Raw genomic sequence first — 25,714 nt, forward strand, 5'->3', positions numbered from 1 at the left:
CGAGGAGACCTTGAACATAGCATTGGAGAGAAGGGAAAAGGGTATGGTGCAATTGGACCGATTTTGGAGAGCTTGTCAATGGTGTAGAGAAAGTTTTGAGGAAAAGGGTATACAAATTATATAAGGGAATCTAAAGATGTTACACGTTATGCAAGAGAATGTGGATAGGCTAGTCACCATTTTGAATCAAGATTTTGGTTTAATAGATGAAGTATGTACCTAAGGCAAAGATTTGTAGGCATTACAGTCTATCAAAGGACAAAGGTATTGGATGTTGATGGAGGTATATACAACTGAGAATTAGACAATATTGATGATTGGATTGAAAAGATTGTAGATGGTAATAAACTAATGGAGACATTACATGCAAAGATTCATGGGCTCAAGGATCAAACCCAAGAGAATTTTTTGGAAGCTAAGAAGCATTCTAGTGATCTGTGTTTTGACATTTTTGAGGATGATGCACAGGAGAAATTAATAAAGGTAGAAGTAGCAGTAGAAAAATTCCCAAAATTTTTTAAGGAAGATACTAATGATGATGATATTAGGAAAGCATTTAAAACAAAAGAAGCCTTATTAGAGTTGGATGTGAAACTTGAAGGTTATGCAGAGACTCCAATTGAGGTGAGAAACTATAGGTAGAAAATAAAAGACAAATATGAAGCCTTATATTTTCTAGATGTGGCTCAAGTCACTGAGATCATGAAGAAATTCTAGGGAAAATACCCAAACATAGCTTTGGTATAAGGGGGAACAAAACCCAGAAGCTAGAATTTCAATTTTGACACTTAGTGAAATCTTGCATTTTTTTGAACCTGCTTCCGAAGTGCGGTGCTAGGTGTGTAGGTGCATTTTTTCAAATTTTTTCCATAATTTTACAAGAATTCAGAGGTGCACTTATAGTTAATTGCTAGTTCTAAATTTAGAGATTTTCATACATCCAAAATGCATTCTAACAACTGTTTAACTCTGATAGCCACCTAGTGAAGATGGAGCTTCTATTTTGGTACTTCTAAACAATCCTACATTAACTAAACACTTTTTCTTTCTTATTTTCTCATGCTTTCTTTTTTTTAAGACATGTAAAGGCTCATGCATCCAATTAATGATATAAATATGGATAGGGTCCTACTTAGCACAAGTTAGATAGTGAGTTTGTACATAAATAGAATTGTTTTATTAGTTTAGAAGCATATGGTTTCATAAAGATATCTCTCACTCTCAACAAAAATTGAGGAGAAGATTTCTTATAAATTTGGAAATTTAATATGTATATGATGCTGCCATTATTTTGATGCAATAATATATTTTGTTGGTTCTCGCATTTGGAGTGGAGCGATTCTTGCCTGAAAGTGTTATATTTTGTGGATATATGCTCATGGAATGTAATTGAGCCAATAGTTTTATTACATTTTTTTGGTTGTGTGATCTTTTAATTTTGGTGTTTGCTATGGGTCTACAAATTCCACTGAAATACTTAGTTCAAGAAGAGATCATCATATTGTTACTGCATAGCTTTTCATCTCACATGAGCACACTTTTCATGGCCTTGTGATTTGATGAAAAGTGAAACATCTTATAGTCACTAAATTCCCATCAATGATTGCATTAGTAGAATTAAGTGTTGCTCCTATTTTTATTAGTTACCCACCAATCTTTTCAAAAGCTTAACTTGCAAATGTGTTATTTTTGCGGCTTATGTCCATTAGAATTTTACTTTCCATGTTATTTGCATAAATTTCTTGTCACCTATCTTCATTATTTGCTTTGCTAACCCCTTGGTTAAATTAGGAATTCATATAGTTGCATTGTTAGATTGCATTCATCATTAAACAAAAGAATACAAAAAATATATTCCTTTTTGTGTGGTTATTCTTTTGAGATAGCAAGTAAATTCAACTCGTATCTGAATTGTTTAGAACCAACAAAGGCCTCCTCATGAGCATTCACATTTATCTTCAACCAAGTGGATTCTAGTAGGTTGCAAGATCACTTGGAACCTTGGAGTTAATCCTTAGTTTGGCTTTTCAAAAGGATTCTTGCCATTAAGCATCATGCAAAATGATAGTTGAATGACTATAAAATAATACTTAGCAAAAACTAATACTAACCTAAGTAATACCTAATTCTATTTACCTGCAAAAAAAAAATCCATTACATATAAAACAACACTTCCCTATACCATATGAATATTCTACTATGAAAAAACCTTTCTAATTACTTTCACTTAATTATAATTACTAACTCTAACACAAGAATACTAACTATTAACTAGTATACTTATCACCTAAACCTCACAACTAACAAATACCCTACAAGGCCACTTGGCCACTAGTCTACCTCTCTCCCCAAAGCCCTAAGCACTCTCCAAGATGATTTTCTCACTACCCAAAGCTAACAGGTCACTGCCCAAGGCAGAAAGTGCTCTCTCCCCCTTTGAATTTTCATGCCTTCACATGGGTTTAAGGGTATATGATAGATTATTTTTTAAACTTATTCTTGTTGCCTAAAATGCAGTGCCCACTTTTGGGAAGAGGAGAGATGGGGTGAGGTAGAAACATGTTTGAAAGGGTGAGATTATATGTGAATGTTTGAATTTAGTATTTATTATTATTATTATTTGTTGTTATTACTATTTGACTAGGACTTTATATTAGAACCTATAAAAAATAATCATTGTCATATTTTTTGAATTAAATCCTTTATCATGTATTTTCTAGTATCCTGTAGATGCTCATTTTGGACAAAAAAAAAATCCTTTTTGAGAAATTTTCAAAGTGATTTTGTGGATAATATTTTAACATGGATAGGTGGTATTAAGGACCTTAATTCTTCATTTAGAAAATATTATTTAAGTATATTTTATAAGCCTAAGGGATAAGTAATGGTGAAAGTTTGTATTATAGGATTGAATTCAATATTGTTATTAGATTACCATTAAATACACTAGGTGTTCTAATGTGAAAAATACATAGAATGTAATTGAAATTCAACATTGAATCTTAATAGGAATTTCCTAATACAATATTATCACTAAAATTTAAAGTCTTCCTATTACATGATATTGATAAAAAGAACTTAGATTTACATTGTTTTAAATCTAATGATTTCTAGAGGAACTATTGGAGTTTTCATTTTGATACTCGTGCAAAATCAATACACTTTAGAGTAAGATAAAGTTTACAACTCATGAAAATCCTATCAATCACATGCTCCATTTTATGCAATGATCCAAATTTACATTGCAAAATTTAGAGTGTTCAAAAATTCATCCATTACTTAGGAAATCATAGAAAATCATTAATTTACATACTTTCTATGTTTCAAATTTACAATATGTAGAAAGAAGATATCAAAATGGAGACCATGATAGATGGCTCAAGAACACCAAGAAGACTTTGAATCCAATTTTTCTCCATTTCAAGGTACTATCTAAGTAATTTGAAAATATACAAGGGCAACCATGAAGAGCTAGGAGAATGAGTAACCAACCGGATGATATTCAGAAAACAATCACAATGACACACTCAACATATAGTTCCCATCCAAGATATGCACAATAGGTTTTGTAATGAACCTATGACTAGGGAGAAGGTGAATTTTTCCAGGTAGGAGATGTCAATCATGAAAAGAAATCATATGACTCTTCCAAGGCTACAAAATCACATAAACTTCTATTTCTTTCTCTCCTTATTTCCACAAAACAAAATTAGTTTGCATTGACAAGTAAGGGCCCATAGAACCTTACTTTCTCCCTCTTCTCAACATGAGAAGAGACTCTACACTCACCTAGAGTCCAACTAAAGCTCTTCTCATATACATGGCCACTTCTTTCCTATTGGAGGGTGATTAATGTCAACACTTCCTTCATAGTCTTCCCAACAAAACAAGAAACAAATAAAATCCACAATATCCATCCCTCACATGATAAAAACACATGCATACTATGATATGAAAGAATTCAACACATACAAGAAATGAACAAGAATATAACCATGGCAATGGAGAACCTACCTTCACAAAGGTTATGGCAATGAAATCTAAGATGAGCTAAATCCTCTCCTTCTTGCAACTCCAAACTTGACTTCTCTAAATGTAGAGAATGGGTGAACAACCTTCAACTCTTTAAAGGGACTTTAAATAGCCTCTAAACTCACCCTCCCAAAATAGCTATAACTCCAAATCTTGACTCTAGCCCTCCTATGGTCTTCCCACTTGCCCTTTTCATAAAGACAACCTTTTAGAGGAGTGGAAACATGGGTAACCTCATGGAGATGATCCATTTGAGTACAAAAGGTAAAATGGGATATTTTAGGGGACATAAATGTTGCTAGGAAGTTCTAGAAGGGTGGAAAAGGTTCCTAATCCATACAAATACCACTTGGGTACTTGAATTACATTAAATTTTTCCTATAGGGTCATTTTAGGACCTAGACAAGTGGTTTGAAATATTTGATCTTTAGAAACCCTAAGGATATAACCTTTCCACTAAACCTTAATTAAGGGGAACTAATTTAGGTTACTAAGTAATTAGTCTTAGATGAATGAGTTACTCTGCTAACTCTAAATTGACATGTCGGCACACATATGCATATAGTGAGTATCAAGTGACACCATAAGATATACTTTTACATAACATTTTATATTTCACAAAATATAGAATGATACACACACATTTAGATTATGATACAAATTAAACACTTGAAAATGAGGTTCAAATAACTTTATTGGATTCAACCTTAGTCTTACAATTTGCACATAGGGTCAATTTTTGATTCTTTGATTAATTCCATGGTTAATTATCTTGCACACTCAATTCAAATATTAGTAGTTTGATAAAATCACATTCATATATTTAAACTAAATTTGCATAATCACATTGATCAAAATATTAAAACTTTCATTTATATAACCTTTCTTATTTCTGCACACATATTTAATCATCACTAATTACATTATTAAAGTATTTAAAATATTAATTATTCTAAATCATTTACTAAAATACACCATCAAATAACATGATTAAGCATTTTTAAATTAAAACATCATATGCCATAAATAATATAGATAATGTCCAATCCATCAAATAATGTCTCAACATATCAAGTCATAATGTGTCAAAATAAAATGTATCAGATGTGGTATGATGGATCAGGGTGAGGCCTCACAACATCTTTCATTTTTTCATGCTTTGCATGTAAGTGATGCATCTACATATGCAATTTTATCACCTTGGAAAATTGTATTTGATCATGCTAGCTAGGAATAGTTGATTGTTTGTATTATTGTACCTAATCTAATGATAGTTCTATAGGAATTTGTAATCAACCCAAATAATCAGCAACAAACCAATTTAAATTGGTTATGGATTGTTTCTTCCTAAAAATATCTTCTATGATAGTTTTTGTAAAATTTCTTGCTAAATCTACCCATTTTTCCTAGTTTGCATTATTTTTGTGCAAGATCTTGAGCTACGTCACTTAGCACGGGTTGAGTGAGTTTTATTATTTTATTATTTGGATTCTAGAATATGTATGTAGCTAGATCAATTTTTCTATTGTGCTACTATGTAATAAGAACCTTACAAAAGATCTCTCTTTGTATATAAAGACTACAAGTTGTGCAATTTTTCATGTATTACATCTAAATTTTCTTTGTCATTGCTTATAACAAGGTTGAGAACCACATCAACATCCTTTGCATGGTTTAGAGGTAATTTCATTTTGAAAGAATCTTTTGTAATGGAATGAGCCCCATGATTGTGACATTTACACATAAGAAAAACTTTCTTCTTCAACTTGTTACACTCAACTCTTCATTGAAGTTATTCTTCTAGCAATGAGAATAGCTGCTACAAATTCTTGGAAGCAAAGGGACCTTGAACCTATGCTATAGTTTTTAAATACATGGGAGAAGTTACTATAGGATTCATTACTTCATAGCATTCTAGATCATATAGTGATGACCAAATTAAGAGCAACAATAGAAACTTGGGATCCTCACAGGGAGACTATGCCAATACATGCATGGTTACATTCTTGACTTCCATTATTGGGCCAGCATATGGAGCCTTTATATCCAACCATTTTTTATAAGTTGGGGAATGCACTTCATGCTTGGTATGCAAGTGATGCATCTATATATGCAATTTTATCACCTTGAAAACTGTAATTGAGCTTGCTAGCTGGGAATAGCTGATTATTCATTTTATTGTACCTAATCTAACAATAGTTCTACAAGAATTTGTAATCAACCTAGTTTGTTTCTTTCTAAAAATATCTACTATGACATGTCTTTTTAAAGTTTCCTGCAAACTCTACCCATTTTTCCTGGTCAGCATTATTTTTGTACAAGATCTTGAGGTAAGTCACTTAGCACAGGTTGAGTGAGTTTTATTGTTTTATTATTTGGATTCTAGAGTATGTATGTAGCTAGATCAATTTTTTTGTTGTGAGGTAATATGTAATAAGAACATATATATATATATATATATATATATACATATACATATATACATATATATATATATATACATACATACATATATATATATATATATATATATGTATATATATATATGTATATATATATATATATATGTATATATGTATATGTATATATATATATATATGTATATATGTATATGTATATATATATATATATATATATATATATATATATATATATATATATATCTTTGTATATATAAAGTGATACATGTTTAGAAGGAAATATAAAGACATACATGTTTAGAAAGAAAAGAAAAGATCATTTACATAGGTACCTCTTCTCCCCTTGAAGAAAATCATAGAGCAAGGGCATGGACATCACAAGGGAATGACATGGCAGTGGAATCATAGAGCAAGGGTAGGACAAAAAAATGCAGAGATCATAGAAACAAAATCACAAATCAAGGGCACTACACTAAAATGTAGACATCACAACAATGAAATGCACCAATCACAAGGGCACAAAAATGGTCAAAGCTCTCCACCCTCATTCAAAGCTCTCTACATCTTTTTTGTGTAGCTCTCCACAATCAAAATAAATGGGGAATGACCTATGTCATATTTTCTTTTTTTGTTTACAATCACACCTATGTCACAATTATGATGCTAAGGTCAATATTACAATGACATTGGGGACAATTTCAAAAAAAAAACTTGAAAATCACCACAAATCACAATTTGACTCCAAATGTTATAGTACAATTACTTGAGAATTGAAGATCATGACCAAACAGAAATCACTATGACAAGAGATCATTGCAGCAAGACAGATGGCCAAAATAAAGAATATGAGATTGTATGGAGGAAACAATCTGAAGCTTATGTTAAAAATGGTGTTATTTCCTACAAATAGTTCTTAGAATATCTGTCATACCTAAGATACATTTGTGATGAAGAACACATTGACGTGAAGAGTATATTTTTAGAAGGGGATAGTAAAATATTAAAGGTCCTTGAGATATATAAATCATGTCATTCATATGATGAGATGTACTATGATAATGAAAATTCTTTTAGCAATCCAACCTTACTAATAAGATGTATTGAATAAATATGCAAAAGCAATATATTCAGAGAAGGAATGATGTTGCATGGACAACATAAAGTTTTTGACATGGGTGGAAATTGAAATCCATGATCTTCTCCTCCAAAAGATAACTAGAATCTCATCATGCCTCGAGTAGACATGTTTCCCCAAAGAGAGCCATTGGTGGATCCTAGAAAAAAACCTTTATCCAATAGATAATCATTTGAGATATTTTGGAGACAAGAAATTAAAGTTTGAACAAAAAGGATAAATATTGGCACTTCAGAGAGTTCAAAGTACAAGGCTTAGCAAAAAGCAATGACTTTGCTACTATGGATTATAACTTTTCAAAGGTCTATGAAATAATGGTTTCGCTAATGACTAAAAAGATGATCTCATAAATCATGATTTCATAAAAGAATTTGAAGAAGCCTTGTGAAGTTCCAAAAAGTGTAACTTTAGAAATGATCCTGAGATGGAGGTGCGAAAAGGTGAAAAGAGTTTCATTGAGTTTTTTAAAGGACAAATCATTAAATGACTTAAAGTACTTAGATGATGTCACAAGTTGGAAAAATTAGAAATTGAATGTATTTGCAAAAAGTTATGGATCATAAATGCAAAATAAAAATAAATTAATAGCTTTAGTGAAAACAAGTGTTTCCATAATTGATCAAGTAAGTGAAGTTGAGATACAAGATAGCGATGAAGGTTTGAAGACATCCTCAAGAAATTATAGAAAATTGTAATATTTAGCTTCTCTTACTCTGAGTATAGTTTACTAGATAAAATGCCTATAAATAAAGAACCTAGTATTAAAAAATTAAAGTACCAACTAAGAAATTGATTCAAAAGGTGTTATTAGAAATGTTTCCTAGTTCTTCTTCCAGAGGTCAAATGATTTTTTTTTTTTTAAATTTGAATATTATAGAGATATTAATCTTCCATTACGTGGTAGATCTTTGCTTTAGTATTTCTATGCAAATAGAGATAAAAAGGAACCTAGGGACAACCCATGGAGATTAGATCTAGGCAAAATTGTGGTCCCAAATGTGCTTATAGGCACATAGCTTATAGATGTTATAGATAATCATTATGAACCAACCTCAAGGAATGTAAGTAAAATAAATGGTATGCCACTAGTAGTCACCATGAAATCTTGTATAGAAGAATACTTTGGATTGAGCACCCAAGCCCTTACTCAAATTGATAGGGAAAACTTTAAGAATCAATATCAGAGAACTATAAAGTTTGGTAGATACGAGGAAATTGTACATTTTATGTATAAGGGTAAAAATAATAGAGTAATGTATGTTGATCATATGGGTCCTCATTTTGTTTAATCCTTTATGGATTTTTTCAAGTACACTTTTAATGCATGGTCACAAATGTTTGAAGAGGATGAGCAACATAAGTCTTTTAGGAATTATTCTCTTTTATGCTACTTAATTCCCTATCAAAATGTTAGCCAATTTAGGAATTCTATGAAGTTGGCTACAATTGATGAGGAAGCTATTAGATATCTCATCCATCTCTGGTGTCTTTCTTGGGATACACATGCAAGGGATGGTGATTTCATAGTATTTAGGGATGTATTTATTTAATGGATGGTAAGGGTACTCTGGGGAGCTATCACAAGGTTGCCATAGTTGATTAAGGATATGTTAAGACCTAAAGAATATATAGATGATAAAGGTTACAAATAGAACTTGGATGATTGGATTCTCAAACCAAAATATTTATTGATAAAACTATATGGGTGCAGACAACCACTTCATAGACTTCCTTCATTTATCCCCAAAATATTAGGTTTCTTGGATTTTATGTGGAAATTACTATCGGTTGAGAAGGATGGTATTCAACCAAGAAGAAAGGAAAAAATTATGCCTCACTTTATAAAGTTTGATGGATATATGGTTGGGTATAGTAAGATCTAAGAAGTTCAAGAGGTCGTCATGAATAAATTATGGTTGATTAGTGATAAAATAAGAGATTATGATTCTGAGGGGCACATCAAACCTATAAAATCTAGGTATGCTCATCAACCTAACATTGAATATGAAATTATTATAAATTTTGATGACTTATGAGATGCATATCAAAGGTTGAAGAAATTGAATGTCTTGAGTAAGATAGAGAATCAAGGGTTAAGTAAAGGTTTGCCTCATTTTCATTTTGAAAAACATATTGAAATCCTTAGGATTGAGTAATGTATTAAATATTTTGAAATTTTATACCAATAACATGTTGAGAAATAAAAGGGAAAGAAATTTGAGTAAAAAACTCCTCCACCCGCTCAAACCAAAAGAAGAAAATTGAGTTTTACATGTTCAAGCTCTAGTTCTCCTACTTCCAAAACTCATGAAGAAGGTAATAGCACTCGTTTGGTAGCCTATGATGATTCATCTAATGAAGAGTAAGAAGAAATAGTTAATATTCTCATGAACATGAAAGAAGGTTAAAATGTTGAGACACTAGAGCCACCTCCCAAATTTCTAGAGAAAGAGGATGTCTATTATGCTCAAACTATAGAGTACGATGATCCAATTGATACTTAAGATGAGAGAGAGGCCATTTCTCTCGAGTTCATTAAATGGGGAGTTTTTACTTAAAAAAAGAGTTCAAAGACTTTTGGATTAAATATAAAATGAGTTACTTTGAGGATAGAAAGATAAAAAGATTTGAAGGTGTTGATGAGTCTCAACATGCCTCAATTCTTCATCAAATGATGGATGAGTTGCACTTGGATAACATTTCATTTACTAGGAAGGAGGATAGAGAAATGGTAAAAAAATAGTTATATCCTAATTATTCTTGGTTTAACATTGAATTAATTGTTTCTACTAGATCAAGTGAGGAAGCAAGAAGATTTAACATTTGTGTCAAAATTTGAATAACTAGAGAAAGTAGAAGGCACAACATATGATCCCAAAATGGAAATCCTTGCCACCTAGGTTAAATTCAAGGGAAATAAATCTAAAATGATTGACATATCTAAAGGAGATGAAGGGATGTCCCTAGTGCAAATTGCAGATAACACATACCATGTGCTTGTTTCATCTTAGTTGACACATTAGTCTATCTTTAACTAAGATTTGATTAAACATATAAAAGAAACAATCATAGAATTGCAAAGGAGAGAAATCAAAATGAATTCAATGACAAATAAAATGCATGTGAATACTAGGAGGTTGGAGAAGGAAATCCATAATTCAAAATATATTGGAAATACTCAAGCTATTGTGGTTCATAAGGTTGCAAATGTTGATGTTAGAGAAAGCCAAGACAAGAAGGCAATCTCTAAGGTTAATCATAAAGATTGTAATTTTAAGGTATTGGAAGAGATTCTTGCCTACATGGTAAATCTTATATTGCACAAATGTGATGGTGTGTTTGAAGGGTTTAATAGCATATTTAATATGTTAGATTTTTTTCTAATGGAAAAGACATAATTTTTGAGATAGAAAGGAAATGGGGTCCCTCAATGTATGAATTGAACAAAAAAATTGAAGTTACAAAAAGGGATCCAAATTCTCCTGCATAGATTAAAGCCAACATTGATTTCATTGACACTAGTATGAATAATCTAAGTTACATAAATAATTAATATTCAAAGTTGGAAGAGAAGTTAAAGGTGATTGCTTCTACCGATCATCCTTGTTTTCCCATTATCAAGATTGAAGAGGATAAAGTCAAATAGTTGAAAGAATGGAGACATGGATTTGTGATGCAACCTTAGGCATTGATAAGTAAATTTAGGGAAGAACAAATTTATCAAATGGATTCATTCCATAGGGTATTAAACAAAATTATTGTTGTGGAAGCCAAATTTACAAAGTTTGAAATAGATGTCAAAATTGAGATAAAGAGAGAGAGAGAGAGAGAGAGAGAGAGAGAGAGAGAGAGAGAGAGAGAGAGAGAGAGAGAGAGAGAGAGAGAGAGAGAGAGAGAGAGAGAGAGATGGGTTGATTTCCAATATTTTTCTCCAAGAATCCATAGATTTGTGTGGACCACACATGATTATATTTCCAAGTGAATCAAAGTATACCTAAATGTTCTAGAAGATGCTCCCAAAGTCATGGTTGTTGAAGAGATAGAGGATACTTAAAACAATTTTTAATATTTTTATGTATTATGTAGTGATACTTTTAGTAAGTAGTTAGTCATATTTATAAATGTGTCTAAAGCTATGTTGCAATTTTTCATTTTTATGAGAAAATGTACCAAAACCATTATTTAAGAAGAAATAATTTTAAGACAAAAAAATATCTAAGGTTATACATGATATGATGTTGTTTTACTTAATAGTATGAAGTAATTTTCTATTTTATGCAATTAGTTTTTTTGGATACACAATGAATTTACTCAGTTGCATTTCCTTATGATTGAAGTTTATACAATGATGATTCAATTATATCTATGATGGCATATAGAATTACCTATATTCTTCATTTTCCCTTGAGATTGTACTATTGTTTTGATGGATCAGAGTAATGCATGAGCTTGATTTATTAGATATTTTCATAATAAGTTATGGTATCTGGTTGATTGCTCTCCTTTGATTGGGGTTAAATGTATTTAGACTAAGGTATATATCCATTGGTTGATGGGGTGCACACTATCTTTTGAGTTTTGATGATAAGATAATGTGGGGATTGACTCTATAGTTCACAAATGGAATAAGGACTTATCTTTGTATAATCATTATAAGTTGACATGTACACTTGTAGACCGGTGAAATTATATACACAAGTATTCCATAAGTCTATTTTCAATATTTCATTCTCACTAAAAAATTTATACATTTTTATTTCTACTTGAGAATTACTTTCCATCTCAAGAGTAACAGTTATAAAATATGCATTATTAATCTTTAAGATTTCCTTAAGGAACATAGTCATAACCACCTAGGTTTTGCAGAGCGTAAAGTGTGGAGATTGAATAAGTTATAATTCAATCTTCTTCATTTACCAAAATTGTATTGATTTCCCAATATCAAGCAGGTAGGGTTTGTAGGAATTCAACCAAGAATTTTGAGAACCCACAACACAAAGATAAAACATTTTTCTAATGTTCATTTTCCCATTTGTAGTGATTTTTTCTTAAGGAGTAATTTACACCTATCACTTGTCAATGCCGTGTATATTTTAAAGAATTCCTTGCTTTCCCTTAGTCAAAGGCTTGAAAGTTTTTTTTTTGTGTCACTTATCATCATAATGTGAATTTTATGTGGTATCTCTCTTCTCTTTGTGTTTTAAGTTTTTCTCTCATGGTTGAGCGTTATGTATCTTCTGAAACAAAAATTATGATGCCTTTTTGTTGGTGGACCTAAACACTTCTTAAAATTTCATGTTATTTTTGTAGACACCTAAATCTGATTACATCAATAGGTAATCATATTTAGTCATCTCCTAGGGCATTATTGATTAAATATTTATTATTTAATTATTTAATCACCATCCCCTAGTTAATTAATTAATTTAATTAACTATAGTCCAATTGATAAAATCAAATGATAACCCAAAATCAAATTATCAATTGAATCCCTATTCCTCTATCAATTAAATAAATTCTCAAATCTATTTAATTTAATCCAGTATCTTCATTTTGTTAAATAAATCATTTTATAAAAATATCCAAACCCCTAAAACATTCCTTAGACCTACCTTTATCCCTAATCCAACCCATTCACCCATACTAACCTCACTTAGACTCCTAACTAACACATCCCATCAAAGCTAAGCCACTTGCCCCCTAACCCCCTTCCTAAGCTAAGTCTAACCCCCCTCCTAAACATATGCACAACTTTAAGAAAGGGTTAAGACTTGCTAACCTAAGCCAAAGTCAACAAGTCTCCCTTATCCTCTTCCATCCCTATCCAAGAGCATTAATGGCTCTTACATGCCATTAATGCCTCTTACATCTCTCTTTATGACTCTTACATGTCTCTTACACACTCAACCTCCCTCCACTAGTAAATTTAGGCCTAATTTGCGACATGAAAAGGTCTCAATTTCGACACAAGTTGGTTGCTAAAGCCACCAAAGTCGTCGTCGAATAAATTTGGTCATTTTTCTGCCACATTCATTGCATGTCATAATTTTGACTACATAAACGTCAATTTACCGACACAAATTTCGTCCATTTCTCTATCCAGCCTAAACTGTTATTTTCCCAATTTTGACGTAAACTTGCCCAATTTTGAGTCAGAATTCTGACAATAAACCCTTAGCTTTTGACGTCAGAGCCATACTCGTGACGTAAATGTTGCTAGTTTGGTGTCTCAATTGCGATGAAGATTGGTCGCAATTAAGACCAACATATGTCACAATTGAGACGCGTTGTCCCATTTTTTTTTAAAGCTTTGCTCTCATAGGAGCATTCAAAACTGCACAAAACTTGATTATAAAGCGTAATTGCTTGATGCATGAGAGTCAAGGTATCATGCACATTTCTTCCTCCACACCATTGTTTCATTCATCAAATGATTTATTTTATACAAAACAATGGGAAGGAGGAAGAAATGTGCATGATATCCTATTTCCACCGAGCAATTATGCTTTACAACTCAAATTTTGTGGAGTTTAGAAGGCTCCTATGAGAGCAAAGGCTTTGCAATAATTGGCACAACGCGTCTAAATTTTGGTTCCTGCAGGGAAGAATAAAATTAGGAAATAATTATTTATCAGGAATGAAAGCCAATAATTTCATCTATTTTTCAAACAGATAAACATGACAAAAAAACTTACAGTCCCAATCATATCATCATAAGAGCGCATATATAACTATAATTATAACTATCTAAAATCAGCATAATTTACAAATATCCACAATTCAAATATTATTCCTTGATGTTTTCTTTAATAATGCTCCAATGCCTTAGGGCATTCAGTTAGAAACTTCAAAATAAATGCTATCAAGTTAGATGTCATTTCATAGCCACCAAGGATAAGATCCATAATAAGATTCAATATCTCTTCATCCATAATGTATATTAATGCTATCAAGTTAGTTGTTATATTAATAAGATTCAATATCTCTTCATCAATATACCTCTAGTTCTCGATGGAGACATGCTCCAATCAATAGGAAATGTCATCATGAAGCAGGAGGTGAGGTTGAAGGATTTTATGGAGGCATTCGAAAGTTAATTGCAGAGGAAGAGATTTTAGCCTGGAAGAAGTTGTGGCCAAAAGAATCGCTAGAATGATTGATTGTTACATTAGAATTATCTTCATTTAACATTAAAGTTGCATGCATATTGGAATGGCTGACATCATCGTTAAGTGCATTTGATGATAGCACATTTGTTTAGGATATACATAGAGAATGTCAAGAGTGTTGTTGACAACTTTTGTATTTCTTTTGGCTTTAACATTGATGACTGTGTTCCAACTATTTTGGGCTAATATTTGCTTCACAAATGGCCGATGTATATGAATCTTGTGCCAATAGAATGACTTTTGTTGAAGTTAACCATAATGTATACATATATTTGTAATCATTATAGTCAGGATGACAACTATTGTAGTTCACTTGCCCATTGAAGAGTTGATTTTTTTATGATGGCACAACAAAATGTTTTGAACCATAGATTGCTTATCCTAAAAATCTTTCTTCATCCTCCAAAACTAATCAAACATAATGCAATATATTGTAGTATTAACTGTTTAAATTATTCCTGCAAATGAGGAACCTAATATAATTTGATTGAGCAACCTTACATTTTGTACGTCGCCATTTTGTATTATACCTCAAACAAAAAAATGATGGTGCCATGTTATCAAGACAGCAAAAATCTCTATGGAATGTACAAACCTTGGCATTAGACTTCTTCTCCATCTATGAGGCATTCAATGCTAGAGACAGAACCTTGTATCTACTCCACATATATTGTGCTTACTAAAGTTGTTGCGGCAAAAATTTCTCATAAGTTAGTTCTAATCAAATTGTTGGCGGTGAACTACTTAAGCTACAAATACAAGAAAAAGACTGGTCACAATGTATGGGTTATCCTAAGTGGTAGAAATGGTCATAGTACAATGAAGTTCACAGTTTCAATTAATCTAATTTGTAATTAAAAAGAAATTTCACTGTATGGAAATATGAGGACCACTTTTTTTCATTTATAAGAATTTTAAGAAACTTTTTTTGTTAAATTTTAAACCAAAAGGATTGCATTGAGCTAATGTTTGAAACTCTACCAAGAGGAAATTGAACTAAGGCATCCAAATCTTAACACACTATATTATAACAATTTCATAGTTAAGAGTTGTGCTTGTAGACAACATCCAAATCTTATCTGGTGGGTGCCTGTCATATTAAATTTTAAAATTATTTTTTTCTAGTTCAACATGGAATGACCTTTCATGTTGGTTAGTCTACTAACCCTAACTCATCTCATCTAGGTCATATTAGATCTTGATAAAGGCTAGTTTTCAACAATTTAACTTCTAATAGCTAGTTTGTAAAAGTAGTTAAAATAACTTGTTAGTAATACAATTATTTTCATAAGGAGGTCTAATTTGCATTCTTAGTACAACACTCACCCAAATATGCTTTCAAAAGGTATTTAAACAACAATTAGATCTTGAAAAAATTAGATATGAAAGTGGCAATGATAATTAGGTCATGTACCTCTTCTTCATCTCGTTTGCGCTTGTTTTCCTTAACCTTTTCGTGAAGATTTGCAATGTACTTATCAAATATCTCCCGATAGAAGCTTTCATCACTAATTGCCCTAAATATTCATATCCAATATATTTATAGCTACTACTAGTGTAAGGTACATGATAACTACCTTTAATTACTCACAATAAGATTAATTCCTGATAGTGGCTCTTTTACCTGTATGCTTCCGCATCTTTGAGAAAAGGTATGCAATCCTCCCATTCCGAGGAAGCAACAATTTCCTGAAATGGAAAAACAATATATAACTAATTTATCATTACATCGATAGAAATTTATTTATGATAAGAATAGAAATTCATTTATATTCAGGATTTTAAATGTACAAAACTCTGTGAAATTTTACTCTAGGTGTAAAAGTAGTAGAGGAAAAAGAGACTGCATTAGAAGGACTTTTTCCAAAATGAATAATGTAAACCTTCAGAGAATAAAGCAAAGCCATGAAATCATCTGCCAGCCTTTCCCTCCTTTTTGCTTCTTTCTCTTCCTTTCCCTTTACTTGTTCAATCACTTCTTCAAACACAAGCTGCAAGCAATACACAGGATGTCAGTAAGACCTAACAAAATCATATATCCCAAAACAACTTGCATTACTTTCAACATTTGCAATTGTTTCAGTTTAACCTAATAAAAATCCATTATCCACTAATGAGAACAGACTAATGCATTTGTGATAGCGATTCACTTCCAGCAACTACTTACTAGTGCAAATGAGTCAAAACATAATATAGCTAATGCAATGATCAAATTAGTTAGGAACCAAAGTCATATGGAACATAAGGATAAGATCCTTGTTTGTATAAATAGTAGTTACTAGGAACATAACAATATGTGACAACATTTTTCAAAGGCAAATACCAAATACTTTTATTGTGAAGTCTTCTGTAGCTGAGACAAAAAATCTAGAAATGTAACCAAAACAAACCTTAAGATTTGTTTCAGATGCAGCAGCCAAATCATATAGTTCCCCAATGGAGGCTTTGAACTTGTCAAGAGTCCATGCTGATGTTATTGCGAGCTACAATCATTACATCAAAAAGATTACAATATATTTTACATCCAATGGAAAATCTTAAAGCACAAAAGGCACACCTTTCCTGACTCCATAGCATCTTTTATGTTTGATTTGTCCTCCTAGTATTGCCAAAGATACATATTCAAAAAATGGTTACATCAAAGGAATCAAACATACATTGCCTTGAGTAATAATGATTGCAAGCCTGATTGTGAAAGTGCAATTAAATAATGCAATCAAATCATTAAAATATATGCAATTTTCTTACCTGCTTTTTCATCCCTTCTACAACATCTTCAAACAAATCCTTGGGTGGTGAACTAGATGTATTTGAAGCAAGCTCTTTGCTTTATGATCCTCCAGTTCTTTGCTTTATCAAAGAACTGGAGGATCATAAAGCAAAGAGCCTGCTTCAAATGAAGTGTGTCTTTGCTATAAGCAGGCCAGTTGCTTTATGATCCTCCAGCAATCTTCGAAATTCATCCCAATTTTTACATTCTTTTTGGCACAATTCTTCCTGCATTTAAAAATATTCAAGTCATTCCAATATACAAAAATAAGACAGATGAAAACTATGGAAGCACACTACTCTCTCATTCTAGACAACCTTTTGAATCGTTTGTACTTCTTCCTACTCCAAATCAGATATAACACGTCAAAATTTTAGGATGTTCTTAGGTCATTAGGTATGACAGCTTTTGGAAAGATAAGATGCCCGTAACCAAAGTCATTATCCACATAATGACAGAAAACTATTCATCAATCAAGATAAAAACCAAACAGCTTTCCAAACACAGGCATTTCACAGCTATGCCAACTCCAGCGCGCCTTCCAAATTTGAGTACAACAATATGGGTTCTAAGATTACACCAAAAGTAGGTCCAAAGAGAAAGTCAGATGAATTCGTAGGTTAACATGTGTATTCAACACAAGATCACAATTTCCTACAGGCAAGACTTTAAGATAGAAAAAAAAGAATGTGAATTTGAGATTTGTTGGGATACCTTGCAAAGTCATTACAATTTCAGAGATTCCTGACTTCAGAATTCATAAAAGAAATGGAATAATGTTTTAAGGAAGATCAATTGGGATTATAAAACCCAAGCATGAAATTGAGGAATAGGACAAAGAATGAAATGTCATTAGTTTATCAATCTAATTTCGTGTTCATGTTTTCTGCTCACCATAACCTTCCTACCCATCTCAAATATTATAATGTGAGCAAATGCCAAAAACTCACCTTGGTTGAGGGACTTGTCCACCCTTTTGATTCCCTCCACTGTTGAAAGAACTAAAATATATCAACAAATTAAGTGTTAGTGAAACTACTTGAACAAATGAAAGGGAAAAGTTAACAAATTTTGTACAATCTAAGGGATTTATTGTGAATTAAGTAGACTTCGAGATCATTTGATTTTTAACATATGATAATAGATCACACTATTGAAACATTGATATAACAAGCATACAATATATTGAAAAATAACAGCAAAAAGCATTACATATTGTAAAAACAATAATGTGTACCAGAGATGCAAGGGGTGAGAACGCCATCTCCTATAACCATACAAGTCCCCACAAGGGCTAGTATTAACAAACATCTCTTGGAAAAGTTAATTTTTTCAAGAGCTTCCTTTATCCTAATGGCTCTATTGGGCTGTCTACCTACAACTTCAAGTGTATATGAGGAGAGTTTCATGTCTTCTTCCTAGTGATTGGGTATAATGCTGACATTTGCATGGCAAAAAATCAAAGAATAAAGAGAAAATGTTCCACCTGCAAAAGAAACTGTCCCTTTAAACTTAAAACACATGTTTTCACATCAAAAAGATCAAACTTTGACCTAAAAACAAAGTGAAACTAGAGTTGTTATAATCTTACCATCTCCATTATCATTGGCCCATAATACAATGAAGATGTATTTGATGAGGGGAAAAAGAGTGAGAGAATATATGATCAAAGACAAAGCCCCAAGAATGTAATCAGGATGTTTGATGCCATCAGGAAAAGTACTCGCATACACATAAAGTGGTGATGTTCCTATGTCCCCATAAACCACACCAATACTCTAAAATGCCAATTGCACAATTGCGGCCATGCTCAACATCTGAGAAACAGGATTTTTCATAAAGCGATGTTAGAATAGTTACTAAAATGGTCATAAATTATGTTGTTATAGTAAAAGAATACTTTAACTTAAGAGAAAAAAACTATACAATATTAAAACATGATATCGTGCTTTAAAAACTAAAAAGGTACCTGTAACAAAGAACTTCATTTCAACTTGCTAATTGGTTGTCACTATTAACTATAAGCTTATCTTTAAAGTTTGAGCTTCACTTGGTTTTGAGAATAATTAAATATTCTCTACTTAACAGGGCCAACCACGTGAAGGTGGAAGCTCATTTGGCCCCTCCCCCCCCTAACATCACTCTAAATCCCCCATTAACATTTAATAACATTCAATTCATCCATTTTTGAAATAGAACATTCTATCATTACAATCACATGATAACATTCATAAACACACAACATTCACGAATAATTCATTAACACGCAACATTCAAGAATAATTCATTAACACGCAACATTCAAGAGTAAGTCATTCATGAATAATTCATTAACACAATATTCATTAACAATATTCAAGAGTAAGTCATTCATGAATAATCATCTCTTTTTTGCTTTCTTGCCATTTCTTTTTTTCATAAAATTTCTAAGAGGAATATCAATGTCCTCGTTAGGATCCCCCTCCTCTACTAGTTCTAATACATGTCTCCTCCTCATCCGTTCAAGAACACCATGAGGTCGCTGCACCAAAGGGGGGTCCGTTGCAATAACAAGTACTTTATGAGGTTAAATTCCCACCATTTTATATTAGTGAATTATGAGTTTTTATATAAGTAAAAGAACTATAAATCAAAAAATTAATTTAAAAGAAAAAAACATAGATTTTCTTTACTTGAATGTGCCACATGATCTACCTATTGATCAGTGTGAACATCCTCTAGCACTTGTTCAGCACAACATGATTCTATATCCTCAACACAAAAAGGTTACACCAAGTTCAATTAAAGATGTTAAATTGTATTAATAATTACATAATTAGTTTTAAATAACAAATGAGGACCTCCATCGACGGTATGATGCACATCAGGGGCTTCATGATGTTGTGTATGATCTGTGTCAGGATTAACAGGCTGCATTGCAATGTCATGCACATTATTATCAAATAAATTGTTGCTCAAGTATTAAATTTCTAATATATTTTTTGGCATATTTACCTATGCACATGATGCAGGAGACTATTCGGTTGGGGCAATGGAAGCTTGCCGTAGGCATTCAACCATCGCTGCATAGCCTTGCTTGAAGGCAATTTTTTTGTGTTCTTCTGTGGCCTCCAGATTAAAATCAATGCCCTACATTTTTTTATTAATTAAAAAAATTATTTGCATTTTATAAATAATTTTTCTTTGCAATTCATTTATTGCTACTTACAATGCATGCTTTGATTTTTGAATATCCCCCAGAGCCAAGTTTGTGTTGCCCAACCTTTTCCAGCCTTGCCTTTGTTGCCTTTGATGTGTCCTACAACCTATGAAAAGTTTGAAATATGTTAGATGATATAAAGAGAATACTAGAATCATTGTGGAAACATTTACTTCACTTGGGTTTGATGTCTTTGGAGGAAAAAATGCGCCATATGTATGGGTTCGATTTCTTGGTTAAAATTCATGGGATATTTTTACTGAGACCCTTGAGAAAGCACATATAGTTAAAACTCTAGGAAGTGGGTTTGGACCCGCAGGTGAAGGTTTTATAAGGGTGAGTGCATTTGGTCACATAGAGAACATATTAGAAGCTTCATTTGTCAATATATCTTATGTAGGATTTATGCCCAGATTGAGATTGAGATTTATAAGTAATTGTGTCAGCATATGAATTACATACCTTTCATATTTACAATAACAAAATTTAAATACCAGAATTGAGGATTATGCATGGTAGTATGTTGGAGAAATAACTCCTATTTTAGGGATTTTGACAAAATAGCATAGCGAGAAATATTGAATTCAAAAGGATGAGAATGTGAAGGAACAAGAGGTGTGGGTGAAGGTTCAAATCACATGAAAAGTCATTTGTACACACTATGAATTTTGTTGTACATTATGTTGTATTTTAAGAGTGCTCCCCCAAGGTAGATGTGTTAGGCTTGGTACTTTGTCTCTTTACTTCACTGATATATGTGTTTGAATTAGTCCACACACAAATAATTAACATGTTACCAAAGCTGATATGCCTTTTGTGAGCTTGCAAAGAGCTAAGGAATGGAAGAGAAAGATTGGAAGCAAGGTGATATCAGGAAAAATCTCTTAATGAGTTTCCATCTTTATAGTTTCCACAGGAGAAAAAGTAGGGATTCCCTAAAAAGGATAATCTATTGGTTGGGTATAGACACATAATCCATGTGATTAAAGCTTCAGCAGCAACAAAAAATACTTAAAAAGAAGAATGGATTTTAGATGTGGTGGAAATGCTCAGCTTTAAATTCTTCTGAAGATAGAGATTAGATTTTGTGATGCTTCACACTTAAATCTGATGTATAGTGTATATGCACTTCTTTTTTGATATGCAACAAAGCACAAAATGGAATTGATGACAGTATAAAATAACAATCACTAATGACAACATTATATACTGTTATCATAGTTAACAAAATACTACAGAATATGGGATTTGATATCTTCAATGATGGATTTCATCATGATTTACATGCAGATTAAGTGCAGATTTGATGCACACATGACCCAAAAGAAAACAGGGGATAGGAAACTCAAGATAGCGAGCAATTATTGTAATAGAAAGGGAAAGTCAACAAGTATAGTGGTCAAGGCATTGCCTATTTTTATGACTCAAAATCTAACATGGTACATCATATCACAAGATTTGGTTGTCATAACTTTGAGTAGGAATTTCTTAGTTGAATTAGAGTTTGAGTTCAGTGAAGATAAAATTTGAGAACAGAACTCATAGGAGACATAGGCTCTAAAATTTGTCACTAAATATGAATAAAGGGCTTCATTTTGTCAATATATCTTATGTAGGATTTATGCCCAGATTGAGATTGAGATTTATAAGCAATTGTGTCAGCATATGAATTACATACCTTTCATATTTACAATAACAAAATTTAAATACCAAAATTGAGGATTATGTGTGGTAGTATGTTGGAGAAATAACTCCTATTTTAGGGATTTTGACAAAATAGCATAGCGAGAAATATTGAATTCAAAAGGATGAGAATGTGAAGGAACAAGAGGTGCAGGTGAAGGTTCAAATCACATGAAAAGTCATTTGTACACACTATGAATTTTTTTTTACATTATGTTGTATTTTAAGAGTGCTCCCCCAAGGTAGATGTGTTAGGCTTGGTACTTTGTCTCTTTACTTCACTGATATATGTGTTTGAATTAGTCTACACACAAATAATTAGCATGTTACCAAAGCTGATATGCCTTTTGTGAGGTTGCAAAGAGCTAAGGAATGGAAGAGAAAGATTGGAAGCAGGGTGATATTAGGAAAAATCTCTTAATGAGTTTCCATCTTTACAGTTTCCACAAGAGAAAAAGTAGGGATTCCCTAAAAAGGATAATCTATTGGTTGGGTATAGACACATAATCCATGTGATCAAAGCTTCAGCAACAATGGAAAATACTAAAAAAGAAGAATGGATTTTAGATGTGGTGGAAATGCTCAGCTTTAAATTCTTTAGGATTCTCAGACTACATTGTTATCTGAAGATAGAGATTAGATTTTGTGATGCTTCACACTTAAATTTGATGTATAGTGTATATGCACTTCTTTTTTGATATGCAACAAAGCACAAAATGGAATTGATGACAGTATAAAATAACAATCACTAATGACAACATTATATATTGTTAGCATAGTTAATAGAATACTACAGAATATGGGATTTGATATCTTCAATGATGGATTTCATCAGGATTTACATGCAGATTAAGTGCAGATTTGATGCACACATGACCCAAAAGAAAACAGGGGATAGGAAACTCAAGATAGCGAGCAATTATTGTAAAAGAAAGGGAAAGTCAACAAGTATAGTGGTCAAGGTGTTGCCTATTTTTATGACTCAAAATCTAACATGGTACATCATATCACAAGATTCGGTTGTCACAACTTTGAGTAGGAATTTCTTAGTTGAATTAGAGTTTGAGTTCAGCGAAGATAAAATTTGAGAAAAGAACCCATAGGAGACATAGGCTCTAAAATTTGTCACTAAATATGAATAAAGGGCTTCATTTTTTCAATATATCTTATGTAGGATTTATGCCCAGATTGAGATTGAGATTTATAAGCAATTGTGTCAGCATATAACTTACATACCTTTCATCAATAGATAGATTAAATTGAGCTAGTTTAAATTGTTGATACTGAAGTTGAACCCTAAATTTGCTCATTAATGTACTAGTAGTTAATACTATTGCATACCTTTTTGGATTTTCTGGTGCACTTTCTTTTGGCGGACGTTGCCCTTTCTCCTTTGCATCCAAAATGGACTCATTCCAGTCCCTCACTGAAACAAAGGGAGGATGCTCATACTTCAGGTTGTGGATGAGGCTCTTTCTATATGTGTCCCTCACAACCTTAAGATGTCTGACAGCTTTTTGTAACAATTTCTTACGATCAAAAATATTACTACCAAAATCATGCTTTATATCTTTGATGAGCTCATCTTTTAATTTTTGAGATTGGTAGTTCCACCTTTTAAGAAAAAACACAAAATTGTTAGATATAGCTAGTATAAGAAAAGACTCGAATGAAAGGAAAAATGTTGCAGCAATTAATGATATAAAAAAAAATAGTGGGATAAAATTAGTTCAGTTATGATGTACAGCAACCTAGTACGTATGGTGGGCCCAAATCTTCGTAGCGTGAGGTCATAAAGCCTCCTATAAAATGTATCGTTTCTTGCAAAAAATGTCATGGGATAATTAATAGTAAAAACCATTAAAATGAATCATATAAAAGAAGACTCCCACTTTTGGTTCTCTGTAGAAAAATTAGTTATTATCTTCTACTCAAAGCATGAAATTGCAATGTACCAAATTACTAAACTAGAGAATTACTGGTATAGACAAAAGGTCATTGATAATTTAGATGATCCTACTAAACCCCTAATAAAAAGGAATTTCAGAATAATTAAACAACTTGCACAATATGACACACTAAAGGTCATGAGGCATCACTCCACATCAAAAGCCCTTGCATTCACCACTTCCTATCATGTTTACATCTTGCAAGAAAACCCTTATTACAATATAAAAAATAATTATTTAAAGTACCTGGAAGCTTAGGACATTTCAAAGGCATTAATTCATTATGGTCAATCAAAAATGATGTCTCCATAGATCCCATGCTAGAAACACGGGTAGCTCCAGGAAATGACGATGAATTATCAGCAATAGATGTACTATGATCCGCATTTAGTGGCATACTAGACGGTGCATCTCCTACCACAAAAAAAACAATACACTATGTGATGCATCCCAAGATTAAAGTACATATTATCAACTCATAATTAACACAAAACCAAATATAGAAAAATAAGGATTTACCAGCTGGATGTACCCTTGTTGCCAACATTGTAGTCGGCAATCTCATACGGGCATCTGTCAACCTCGTAGGAGTCTCCTGCACTAGATGACTTGAACAATACATTGTTAGCAAAGACATTCTAAAATAATAAAGTAAGAGTTAAGAAGTTTTGAATGTTCAAAATAAAAAGTTCCTTCTAACTTGTCAACTAAAAGATTATTTTACCAGTGGCAGCTAAAACTCTACTACTACCACCCTCACCACGTTGTCCTTGACCACATTTTGGATCAATTCCCAAAAATTCCTGTATAAAAGAATTTAGTAGTTAAAGTTTCTTACAACTCTTTAAAAAAATTGCATCAATAAAGTATTTTTGCACATATTACATATTTTACTTCACAACATAAAATATTATAAAATATAAATCTTTATTGAACTTTTTTTATAACTAAATATTCATTGGAGCTTACTTCATAATGCTGAGCTTGCGCTTTCAATTCTGATAGCCTCTTCCTCATCTCCTCGAGTTCCATATTTGTCTCATCCAAAATTTTCATTGCTTCTAAATTAATTTGCCTCTTTTTTTTTTCAACATTTTTATAAAATTGGGAGTATCAACAATATCAGCCTCATCAGAATGCATAGCTAGTGGCTCGGTGGTCATTGCTACTACTTTACCCTTATCCTGAACATCAAATTGTGAGAGGAATATCAGTAAAAATATCATAAAAACTCAAAAACCGTAAATAAAATAATGTAATAATATAACATTTTTCAACTATCTAATTTGTACAATTTCAAAAAGGTTTACCCTTGCTGAAGAAGGGGTGGGAGTAGCATCCTACTGACCTCTATCAT

This window comes from Cupressus sempervirens, chromosome 11, assembly GCF_028749045.1.
Source record: "Cupressus sempervirens isolate cs-2001-9-10 chromosome 11, ASM2874904v1, whole genome shotgun sequence".
Lineage (NCBI taxonomy): Eukaryota > Viridiplantae > Streptophyta > Pinopsida > Cupressales > Cupressaceae > Cupressus > Cupressus sempervirens.